The 13,310-nt window shown below is 34.7% G+C and overlaps 1 protein-coding gene and 1 long non-coding RNA gene across 5 annotated transcripts in view; one reads left to right on the top strand and one right to left on the bottom strand.

Moving 5' to 3' along the window:
• Positions 1-13,310, top strand: part of rad51ap1 (RAD51 associated protein 1) — a 41,622-nt gene that overhangs the window by 3,951 nt on the left and 24,361 nt on the right. The window lies entirely within an intron of this gene.
• On the bottom strand, positions 2,641-7,326 carry LOC147844612 (uncharacterized). Its single transcript, XR_015482546.2, has 3 exons — positions 6,994-7,326; positions 6,679-6,870; positions 2,641-6,550 (listed from the first exon to the last, which is right to left on the bottom strand). It is a non-coding gene; the product is annotated as an uncharacterized LOC147844612 (long non-coding RNA).

The following is a 13,310-nucleotide window of genomic DNA, read 5'->3' as shown; positions in this document are numbered from 1 at the left end:
TTATCTTCTAATTTGAAACGCAACTTGCTTTAATTAAAAAGTTACATTTTTGCACTTCAGTGGATAATCTGCATAAAAATAGTGTCTTCTTTAAATAAAGTATGAGCTCCAGAGCTATTCGGATTTAAAACAGTAAACGTTGTGCTCGAAATGTATCCTATTACAATTTGAATTTTTTTAAAATTATTATCTTAATCAGTGTTTCTTTTATTCCAGTGTCAATCAGACTGTTGAACACTGATAGATAGTGTATGTAATTCTTTTGCATGTTGACTTAATTTTAATTGTTATTGTGTAAGAACTTGCTGAAGTGCTGTGTGAGTCCACAGAAAATTTCTCATTTAGGGACAATAAAGTATACAAACAAACAAACAAACAAACAAACAAAATATATATATATATATATACACACACATTTATTATGTAAAATAGTTTTTTTTTTTTTTGTCAAATAAGTTTTTTATTTGGTCGTTGAATAAATTTACAATAATCACAGGATTAGTTTTCTGATATGCATACATTTACAAAAACAAAACAAACAAACAAAACAAAAAAAAAAACACCCCAAGCCCAGCCTGTAAGTATACACTACAGAGATAATCAAAACAACTTTTAGTTACAATACATTGCTTTGGGGGGAAGAATTCCCCATGAAGTAATAAAAGAAAGGGCCCCAAATTTTCTGAAATTGTCCAATATTGCCTTTAAAAATAAATCTTGTTCGTTCCAGGTGCAGAGTAGATATCAATTCTTCAAGCCATAGTTTGGCAGTTGGAGGATTAACATTTTTCCAATAAAACAATAGCAGCTTTTTGGCTGTAATCAAACAATATGCAAGGAATTTCTGTTGTGGACTGCTCAATGAATATGTATAATCAGAATGTCCTAATATAATAAGCATTGGGTCAGGATCTATGTGTTGATCAAGAACATCTGAAAGCACGTAAAATAGTTTTATTTAAAGTTATTTGCATTCCAAAAACTACTACAAAAATGATTTTTGCACCATACTTAACGCAGTCTTATAATAATTATAATAATTAATAAAATTTGTATTATTTAAAAAACATTTTGCAATAATATTTCAAATTGAGTGGCAAGCAAACGAGTCCTCAAAGCAAGCGAGTCCCAGTTGGACCAGTTGGCATTTCTGTGTGGAGTTTGCATGTTCTCCACATGTTCGCGTGGGCTTTCTCTGGGTGCTCCGATTTCCTCCACAGCCTAAAGACATGCGCTATAGGGGAATTGAATAAACTAAATTGGCCGTAGTGTATGAGTATGTATAAATGCCTGAGTGTATGGGCAGCTGAAAGGGCATCCGCTGCATAAAACATATGCAGCAATAGTTGGTGGTTCATTCCACTGTGGTGACCTCAGAATTAGCTGAAAGAAAATTGATCATTTAATCATTAATCATTTAATAATCAATAATTAATCATTAATCATCACTTGCATAAATGAGATCATCACTGGCTCCACATGATGACAAGTTTCACTGAATCGCTTCAATAAATATGGCTGAGTTATAATTGCCCTCTAGCTAATAATCCAATGTTTGTGGATAAAACTCCTCCATTATCACCTCTGAAAGCAGTTTGTAGTTTTTAATTTGTGCTATTAATGCTGCATAGTCCATAGTGAAAGTCAAGTCCCGGAGGAGCGTAATTTGATGACACAGCAACCTGTGAGATGAACAGATCAATACCTTACGCTTAAGCACCTACATTAATCACACTGAAAGACTAGCGGAGCGTAAAGAAAGCACATCATCCTACTGCTAATTATATCAGAATCCAATTTTTGCTGGAATATGAATTCAAGCATGTCGTTAATGATGCAAAGAAGTGGCTTTTTTTGTTATTTCCAGAAGTGTGTGAGCGGTGTTTGTCTTGAAATATCAAGGTAACATCCTGTCTGATGGCCACGATGGAGGACGTGGTGGAGAAGAGCTGTATTTATAGAGAGTTTGGAAGCGTGCGTGTGCTAATGCTGATCTCTTCTACATTTTCAGCTCATAATTAGAGGTGTTTAATTTGCGGGTACTGATTGTACTTCCTGTGCATGCTCTCTATAAAAGGCCTGTTTGGATATCCGCTTTTTGAGGGCTGCGGAACGCTCCGGTGCTCCTGTAACCCAGGAATGGCTGGAGGTCAGCTTTTCCCCAGAAACAAACCGCGCTGTAACCACACTGGATTGTGCCACAGAGCTTTGGTGGAGGCACTGTGGGTAGAGAAAGCTAGTGGTGCATTGTGTTCCGGAGTTTATTTTCCCTAGATGTCTGTAAACTGTCGCTTCTGAAGGGCTTTTTTTCATGCAGAACACGCACTGCGGGCCGGCCAGTCTGATAATTGCCTTGATAAGAGAGCAAGGTTGTGGATTTATGGATGTGTGAAGCTGTTGGAGCATGTGAATACTTTTAAACAAGTGGTTTCTGAATGCACCCTGATACAAAAACTAAAATTGCTTCAGTTACTAAGTTACTAAGCCTCAAATTGCTCCAAACATGTGGAGATTTCTAGATTCTGCTGAATGTAAACGTGGAATTTTAAACTGATGAAATATTCAACTTTGTGTCTAGCAGCAGAAAGAAATAAAAAAAATAATGAAAGAATATTTTTTTTGATGATAAATTCTTTTTGCATGGATTTTTTTTACATTTATTAAAAAATTTGCAATGACAGAACAATGTTATAGGTGTCTCATGTCGGCATATACATTAATATAGCCATCTTTAATACAATCTTCCATCGGCAAGTAATTCAAGTCATTTGTGAAAGGTAAAATTAACAGAAAAAATAAAATAAATAAAATAAAAATAGTCTTTTAATATACAATCTCCAAAAACTCCCATAGAGAATTCCAGATATGCCAGAAATCATCGGATTTCTGACGGAAGTAAGAAAAGGGTAAGAAAACGACTGATTTATCCACATGTTGACCTAAGGAATGTTAGGAGAAGAATACATTTTTGCTCGATACGTACGAGCAGTTTTACATTTCAGAAGAAAAATAGTTGGAGATAGGGCAAAAGGTCTACCAATAATCTTCTGCACTAATTTGTGGATTTCTTAATTCTTAATTTTGGATGTCTTAATCATGTTACAAACCTAGAATACATGCATCACAGTACCAACATTGGATTTGCACTTAAAACAACATTGAGAAACATCAGAGAATGTCTTGCATGGATTTTTTTAATGCAAACTATTACTGTAGATCCAAAGAAAACTAGCAAAAATAAGTTCTATAGAAAAGTAAAGCTATTATTTTATGAAATCGAATTAATGTGAATATGTATGTATATATATTCGTTTTAATTGGTCTTGTTTCCCTTTATAATTTCACAATAGGTGCAGAGACCAAAAGCTATTAATAATAAAGTGATATAATAGTCTTCACACTCTCAAAAAGGCAAAAAAGGACAAATGATTTGCTCACATGTTGAACACTGAGTCAAGCTAAACTTGCAATTTATAAATATCAAAATATTAACTACTTAATTTAATAACAAATAAACAAATGCATCTTGATTATGATGGAAACTATTAGATGATTATTTGAAGAGTTCAGATGTGGCAGCAAAAATGCATTTTTGAGTGAACTATCCTTTTAAAAAGTGTCATTTTTATTCTCTGAAGTTTGACTACTGCATGAATATGGATGTCTCTATGACTCACATTTACATTGTATTATTACATAAGATGAAAAGTTCAGATCCAAAAGCCTTTACGTGCAATTTAAAGTCTTCTTCTAAAACGAGCATTTTTCTCAGCCTCCTATGTTCATGTTCAATTATTTCACTTTAAAGGCAATGAAAATAACTTATTTATCACCACAAAAGTGAAATAAACACAGGATCCTGAAGAAATGCTCATTTTAAAAGAACATTTCAGATGGCACTTGCATTTAAACTTTTCATCTCATGTTTATACAATAGCAATGTGAACGCAAGACATATCCAGAGCAATAGTCAAACGTCAGAATATAAAAATTACACTTCGAGGGGTAGTTCAACCAAAAATGTATTTTTGCTGTCATAAATGCACTCTGTTTATTATTTATGTAGATTAAAGGTTAAATTGTTCAATTTCTCATAACCAGAACATATCATTTTATATAAGAACTCAATATATCATCATAAACTATGTAGCCTGTATGGGTTTACAGTTTATAGCTTTAAAAGTGGCAGTAGCCATATACTTGTGTTTTATAAATTGAAGAGAGCCACAATTTTATCTTCTTTATCTTCTTGCTGAAGATTACAGCTTTCAAATTTTCATTTTTTTACTAAACTATTACTTTAAAGTGTAATTTGATGTAAACTGACCTCAAGCTGTATTAAATTAAAATTTGAAAATAAATAAACCTAAATGTTTCTTTGAATTAAGCTCACAGTATAGGAGCTCCACAGCACTGCAGATTAGATTCAAGAATCTAATTTTATTAATGCTTCTATACCTCAATTGAATTATCCACGTTTCCTGTGCTTTACATTTCCTGACTCAGTTTTACTTGGCAGGGATACAAGAAAGAAAGATGGAAATATGCTCTTTTAGTTGACAAACTTATTAATGGAATATTGATTTTCCAAGAATCTCTGAAGTTAGCTTCTGAAGGTTGCATATTTGATCATATTAAATATATGCATAGGACATAAAGGACAAGCTTTTTCCCACCTTTCTGCTGGTTGTGATTTGTGCAGACAGCAAGACAGAATGAGTGACAATGTCCCAGTGCTGCAATGCAGTAAATTAATAGCTGTTCAGCTGGACTGATGCTCTCCACATTTACACCAGCAGAGGGCAATACCAGTGACGAAAGAGACCTAAATCATTCCTAATATGCTGGAAGAAATGTTTCTGTTATAGCATATCTTCATATTGATGTTCTGCTCAAGCCCAAGGACTTGCAATTTTAGTGACAGTGAATTATTTATCAGATTTTTGCATTATTTTTATGTAATTGTGATATATCCATAAAGACAATACGTACACTGGAATGTTGTAATTTTGTTTTGAATGTGAATAATAACATTATAATTATTATTTAGTCAATAATTAAAAAGAAATGGAAAGGTACAATGTGAAAAATTTAAGTAGAAAATAATAATTGTAAAACCCCTAATTGTTTTAAGTGTTTAATCTGAGAATTGTTTGTTTAATATTTCATTAATTATTTAAAAAAATTATAGAGATGTTAAATGTGTTGTATTTATTGTATGTTAAATTATTCGTTGTATTTATATGTATATTTGTGATATTAAATAACTTAGTATTATTAATTAGTATAATGCTGTGTTTCCCAACCCTGTTCCTGAAGGCACACCAGCAGTACACATGTTCCACCTCCCCCTAAGCAAACACACCTAAGCAACTCAGTAGAACACGAAGAGGCTCAAAAGCATGAAGTTAATAGGGCAGATAGGGGAGACATTTAAAACTTTGGTGCGCTTCCAGGAACATGGTTGGGAAACCATTGGGTAAAATGATTTGATTTAGGGTTAATGCATGTAATGGTGCATAATTTACTAGTAAGAATAAGGACATGATTAATTAAAGTGCTCACAAAAAAAGAAAATAAATCTTTTAAGTGTGAAAATTCTGTCTTTAAATTCTTCAGTATAGCCCAAATGAAAAACACACCAGAGAAAAATATGAACTGACACAACTGTTGCTTTAATAGTGTGTTTTTCTTTCTGGAGTGACTCTGACTGTTTTATTATGGCTGTGTGAAATACACTAAACTTTACAACACATCTAACAAGAGTTATTTCCTCAGAGGAACATCATGTTTGTCTGCTTCTCTGTTTGCTTTAATTATGATTAATGAATGCATGCCTCTGAAATGAGATATTTATTATGCAAATGAGTGCTACCGCAGTGCTTATTGGCATAGGGACAGAATTCAGGGACAGTTTCATGGATGAATCGCTCCCCTCGCACCCTATGGATGTGTGTGTGTGCGTCTATCAAGCTAATTTGCCCCGAGTCCCAAACACGCTGAAATAAATGATTCATTAGATTTACTAAATCATTTCATGTTGTTGCAAACCATTTATATGGGCTGAATTTAAACAAACAAATGAATTTTAGTAATGTTTACCTTAATTTGTTTGTTTAAATTCAGTCCATATAAATTGTTTACAACCACCTTAAAAAATTAAGTAAATCTAACGAATCATTTTTTATCAGTGCACTTTTCCTCTGGTGCAGTTGGTTCCTCCACTGCTGAAGTGACAGAATGGAAAGAGGTGGATACACCCACCTTACACCCGCATCAGAGTCGGCAACACCATTCTCGCCTGTGGGGAGTGAGAATGTGTAAAGTGGCGCAAGGATGTCTAACAGGATGCCAGTCATTCCAGGGCTGGGCAGAGGGAGTCGGGGCTGGTGTAGAGTTCAGTGGAATTCTGGGGGACCGCTGGGCTCCGGTCCTGCTGACTCAGCCAAAGCCTCCGCTGACGTCATGCTGTTTTTCTTTCATCCGCCGACATCCTCCAAAACAAAACTGCCTTCATACACTGTAGAAAAATGATTTGTTGGATTTACTACTTTTTTTTTAAGGTAAGTGGTTGGAAATAATCCATATGGGCTGGATTTAAACAAACACATTGAGTTGAACATTACTTCATTTTATTTGTTTGTTTCAATTCAGACCAAACTAACTGTTTGCAACCACTTACCTTAAAATAATCATATCTGGCCACTTTCGTAATGGCAGTTGCATGTTTTGTGGGGTATTTAGGTGATGATATTCTGGCATGGTTCTAGCCACATTATGAATAAACTTCCTTCTTGGAACTAACTTTCTTCTTTCAGTTTTCACAATATTCTCATGCACTGAAACAAACGATTCATTGAATAAACTACACTTTTTCAGGTAAGTGGTTGCAAACAATTTATTTGAGCTGAATTTGCAAAAACAAATTTAATTCAGTAATGTTCATTCTATTTGTTTGTTTGAATTCAGCTCATATAAATTGTTTGCAACCACTTACCTTAAAAAACATAGTCAATCTAATGAATGATTTTGAATAACTAACTTCTTGATCTTGTTTCGGAATGTTCTGAAAAACATTTATTTCTCCATCATGTTTGCAAAGTAATAAAAAGTTCACTAAAAGGAATATGTTCTGGCCTTTAGGCTGAGGTTGCGGAAGTATAGTTGTGGGCTCAAACGCACTCCATTCGCCTTTATTCGATTCCTTGTTTTACCAAATTTTACAGTCATTTATTACCAAGCACTACATGAAGTGGTCAAAAAATAGTCTGACTCACTTCCGTTCTTGGCGGTCTTCACTTTTTTTTATTGTTCACATTCAAATTGAAGAACAAAACAAAAACAAAACAGCAAAAATTAAATAAAATAAAATAATTACATTAAATAAAATGCCCTTAAAAAGGCTACAGGAGGAGAGTTGTTACAAACTTTATAAAGTTTCTTTCTTCTGTTTTTTTTAAAGATATTTTAAAGAAAGCTGGAAATCTGTAACCACTGACTTCCATAGTAGGCTAATTGATTTTCCTATGGAAGTCAATGCTTACAGGTTTTCAGCTTGCTTCAAGTGTTCAACAGAAGAACTCAGAACTTTGAAACCAGTTGAAGGTGAGGAAATAGTGAGTACATTTTCATTTTAGTGTGATCAGTCCTTTTAATGTTTTTCTATTGGTTACAATAACCCATTTTGAAAATCACATGCTTTCATAACTTAATGGTACCTTTGGAGAAATTATATTTACAATCAGTTGTCTACAGTCTGACTCTGCAAAAACGGCTTTAATATCTGATATATCTGAAATGTACTTACAAAGTTTAAAAATAACGCAGCATGGCGCCTCAGTGGTCGCTGGTTCAAGTCCAGGCTGGACCAGTTGGCATTTCTTTGTAGAGTTTGCTTGTTTTCCCTGTGTTCGCGTGGATTTCCTCCATGTACTTCGGTTTCCCCCACAGTCCAAAGACATGCGCTATAGGTGAATTGGGTAAGCTAAATTGTCTGTGTGTGTGAATATGAGTGTGTATGAGTGTTTCCCAATACTAGGTTGCAGCTGGAAGGGCATCCTCGGTGTAAAACATATATTGGAATAGTTGGGGGTTCATTCCGCTGTGGCAACCCCTGAAATAGAGACTAAACCGCAGGAAAATGAATGAATAAATGAAGTTTAAATATAACCTGTAAGTCTTAACATCCAAGTATGCTCAAAACATTTAAGTTTACTAAAAAAAATGGTTTATGCTTCCCCATTTTAATATATATATATATATTTATGTTTTTTTTTTTTTTGCATTAGTTCTGTAATCTAGTATAGTCTGTAAATGGAGCAGCAGCAGTACTGGTTAAGATAAAGGAGTGTGTGGTAGACTGAGTCTGTATACATTTATAACACAGAGTGTATCTTGATTATGTGCGTCTATAATGAGATCAGAGTGCATATGAGGACGATCCATACTCAACGCCTGATGTCACACCGAGAAAGTGACTCACATAATGAGCGTTGAGAGAGGTGAGATTTAATTTAAAATGACTGCGCACTTTTCAGCTCACGACCAGCAAATGTAGTACAGTAGATGGCATCAGGCTGTTCTCAAACAATGGCACAAAAAGGCTTAATTGCTGGAAAATCATCAGGATTCGAAACTCCATCAGCAAAAGTAAAGTGACCTCTGTTTTTAAGGTGGACAGATTTTTTACCTGAGTCATTTTGCTGTGAGTTTCAGCTGTGCTAATAGCGAGCGCAGAGTTCCTGCTCTCTGCAGGGGTCAGATGTTCTCTCCTGAGTTCTTGTCAGCTCATGAACACACTGTGCTTTTAGTGCTGTTCTTGCAGCTCGGCCTGGCACACAAAATCCCTGCCACAACAGGAACTTCACTGCAGAAACCACTTTATATCTCACTAGTGGTGATATAATGTGTGAGTGTGTGTCTATGTACTGGTTTTGGTAGTTTATGAGGACTCATAATTCAAAAGAGTTTTCAGAATATTCAGAATTTGTTGCATGATTCCGCATATTAGTTGCATATTAGTGATCTGAGCTTGGAGGACTGCATCCATTTATCTCTGCAATGACTCAAATCACTTATTATGAAAGTCATCTGGAATGGCGAAGAAATCGTTCTTACAGGACTCCTAGAGCTCATCAAGATTCTTTGGATTCATCTTCAATGCCTCCTCCTCTATCTTGCCCTAGATATGTTCAATAATGTTCATGTCTGGTGACTGGGCTGGCCAATCCTGGATCAACTTGACCTCCTTTGCCTTTAGGAACAAATGTCTTGATACCTTTAGGCTGAATACTAAATGTAACCCCAAACCATCATTTTTCCTTCACCAAACTTGACTGATTTCTATTAGAATCTTGCGGGTTCCAACAGGTCTTTCCATTGATTGGGATGCAGTTCAACAAATGATCATCTGAAAAATCTATATTATATATATATATATATATATATATATATATATATATATATATATATATATATATATATATATATATATATTTATTTATGTTTATTTTTTTTTGCATTAGTTTTGTAATCTAGTATAGTCTGTAAATGGAGCAGCAGCAGTATTGGTTAAGATAAAGGAGTGTGTGGTAGACTGAGTCTGTATACATTTATAACACAGAGTGTATCTTGATTATGTGCGTCTATAATGAGATCAGAGTGCATATGAGGACGATCCATACTCAACGCCTGATGTCACACTGCATCCATTTATCTCTGCAATGACTCAAATCACTTATTATGAAAGTCATCTGGAATGGCGAAGAAATCGTTCTTACAGGACTCCTAGAGCTCATCAAGATTCTTTGGATTCATCTTCAATGCCTCCTCCTCTATCTTGCCCTAGATATGTTCAATAATGTTCATGTCTGGTGACTGGGCTGGCCAATCCTGGATCAACTTGACCTCCTTTGCCTTTAGGAACAAATGTCTTGATACCTTTAGGCTGAATACTGAATGTAACCCCAAACCATGATTTTTCCTTCACTAAACTTGACTGATTTCTGTTAGAATCTTGCGGGTTCCAATAGGTCTTTCCATTGATTGGGATGCAGTTCAACAAATGATTCATCTGAAAAATCTATCTTCTGCCACTTTTCCAAGTGATCAACTAGAAATCAAGTTATTATTTATTGCTTTTACAACTCATATTTCAAAACAGGGTCTTTCGACATTTAAAATATGCCTCAAATTTTCTGTAAGTTGGTTTAGGGTTACAGTAAAGCAATATAAGCCGTTTTTACAATGTACAATGTCTTTGGAGAGCCATCATAAACTTCCAACGCATGTGTATGTATAATTGTAGTTCATTATTGATTGGAAATTGCGTAAAGAAAATTGCATTAGTAACATAATCTCCATTACACACTTTAGGTAATGTAATCTGACTACACGTTTGGATTACTTTTACATTACAGTGATTACATGATTTTGAACCACGTCATTCTAAAATGATGCAAAGAGAAACAATATACATTTGATACTTTGTGATCAACACGATGAAGTCTGTTAAACATTCGCATCACATCAGGTTTTCCCAAATTGGACCTTTGTGTATGCACAGTGCTGAGTATTTGATTACATGTCATTGGATTGATTATATATTGTTGTTACAGTTGTCACTGCAATTATTAATAAGAAATATAATATTAGGACAGGAGGACTGTGTTACATTACTCCTCATATAGGAGTAGATTATATATTCTAATGAATGTACAATGTTTTTATATTAAAATAATTTCACAATAGCATTTATGTAGGCATGTATGTATTTTAATCAAATAAATTTGGCAAACGAGACTCTAATATATCATAATTATTTTGACATTTTGACCATATCTGCTCATTTTTTATAATATGCAGTTTTGTCATATAATATTTACAAACACTCCTCTGTTCATTCATATGTAATATAACATTCGTCAATCTGGTTTTGGGCACATGCTTTCATGCTTTTTAAGAAAAATAAAAGGTAAACTGAAGACAGCCGGGCCACTTTTCAGTCTTGAATTATTGATCAGCTGTGTCAGCAAGATCACAGGCCTGACTCATATCCATCTCTGCCATTCCACTGGACACTTTCGCACCCCAAACGGCAGCTTTACTTTCAACAAAAGTGCCGTCATGCAGATTGTACAAGTCCTTGAACTCACTTGGATGAGTATATATGTTGTTGTATTCATTAAGATGTGGATGGTGCAGCTGCTTGCCTGTATGAATGCCATTTGTGTGCTGTTAAATGTTAAACGTCCACTGATGCTCCTGATGTCATGTGTGAGTAATTCACTCCTGGATCTCAGCAGCTCTCCTCAGCTGTCGCCTCTATAGAGCCTAAACCCGCCTTATTAAAAATCTAATTGAAAGGGTTTGAAACTGCGGTATATCCAGTTACGTGGTTTGTCACAACCCTGCCTCACACAAAGCCCCATGGAATGACTATATCACTGAAAACACTTATATTCATGTCTAAATGTTCTGCTTCTTATCTAAAAAATCATATTATATGGCCACACACTGACGTTTCTGCATCTGCTCTGCTGAATGACAACTGTCAGTCCTAAATGGTTTTATTTAATAGGAATATTGTTACTTGTTATAAATAAATTAAATAAAAAAAATATAAATTCTTGTTGGAATTAAAAGTTACTTTGTTTTGTGTTATCTCATACAGAGCGCAGCACTATATTATTATATATATTATCTACATTGCATTGTAACTATATTATTTAGCACTAATAACTGATCAATTATTAAAGATATAAAGTTAAGCCATTTTTTTATATTTTTAGATGTTTGCTAAATGATCACATAAATGCTTTTTATGGGGTGTGAAATGTGGATTAATATAGGGAGAAAATTTAAATCTGTTCAACATATGGGTGAAAAACAATAATATGAAATGATAGGGGGTGAATACTTTCTCAAGGCTTTGTATGGAGACTCTAAAAATCAACATAGGCTCATTATAAAAGCGTAGCACATTTCTGGAAATCTTGAAGTATGTAGCCAGATGTACGTATGGCTGCATTTCATCTTTGAAACGATTCCTTTTCAGTTCCTTTTCGCACTTACCAGCTGACCGCTTACCTCATTATGGACGGCTTTTCCACCGTTTGTCCACTTAGCTCAACATATACGTAGACACACACTTGAGAGCAGAGACGAGTTGACCGCAACTAGGGAGTTCGAGATTGGTAAAGATCGGTTCCAGAATGTGGGTAAGACAAAAACAGAATCCAAAAAAATAAAATAAACAAGTAAATAACAGGGTGAAAATGTGGTAAAATCTGAAAACATGGTAAAAATCAGACAAGGGCTTTTCTTTTTCCTGCTTGCATTTTAAAACTGTTGGTTGGGTTAGGGAGAGGGTGGGCGGGTCAATCGGTGCACTTTGAAAACAATATTGGTTGGGTTTAGGGAAGGAGAAGGTTGGGTCAGTCAATTGGTCAGTCAGTCAGTCGACAGCAGCCTCTGGAGGGTTTACGCGAGAACAGTGACACGAATGGCACTCACGAGATAAATTTTTGAGATCTCAAAAAGCATACACAGCGGCTTCTGGTGTATTCGCAAAAGCAAAAACTGCAAAAAACATAGCTTCTGGGATGTATTTGGCGTTCTCCTGAAATGAATATAGCGGTACTCTTTCAGAATGAGCCTGGGTTGCAGCTGAGTTGTTTCAACTCATATTTAGGTCAAATATTTGACCTAAATTTGAGTTAAAGCAACTGACAATTCAACCGATATGTGCTTAATATGTGTATAAGCAGCACAACTATATTTTAATTATTTGTAATTAAAAGAAACAATAATAATAACAAGCAAATTACAATGATAATTCCATTTTGTCATCATAGAAATATACTTTAAACTATTCAACTATTTTTCACTTGTCATTTTCGTCTTATTTTCAAATATGTAAATGCTTTAAATTAAAGTTTATTTAATTTCTTAAAGGGTTTAAATGAGTTTCTACTCATTACCTGGGGGAAAAAGGTGAATAGAACCATATTAAGCTGTTATATTTATTAGGAAACATTCAGGCATTCTTGACTAGGGATTTAGTAGCTGTTGGTGCTTTTTGAAGCTGTTGAAATATAGTTTTTGCTATATGTGTTTTCCCTCAGAGAAATTATTTAGTAAGTCACAGGCTGTTGAATCGGATCGGTAAACTGAAGTGATGTGCAGCAGACGTTTGGGTGTGCCGAAATCTGTCTGAACTTGAGATGAAATGACAACTGAATGCTGAAACTCGGTCATGTTTCTGCTTTGATCTTAGTTTTGCTCTGTTATCAACATGGACATGTGGAAAT

Source organism: Danio rerio, chromosome 4 (genome assembly GCF_052040795.2).
Source record: "Danio rerio strain M-AB ecotype USA chromosome 4, GRCz13ab, whole genome shotgun sequence".
NCBI classification, from domain to species: Eukaryota; Metazoa; Chordata; class Actinopteri; order Cypriniformes; family Danionidae; genus Danio; species Danio rerio.
Note: the sequence above shows the minus strand (reverse complement) of the source record. Positions and strands in the feature narration are given on the sequence as shown.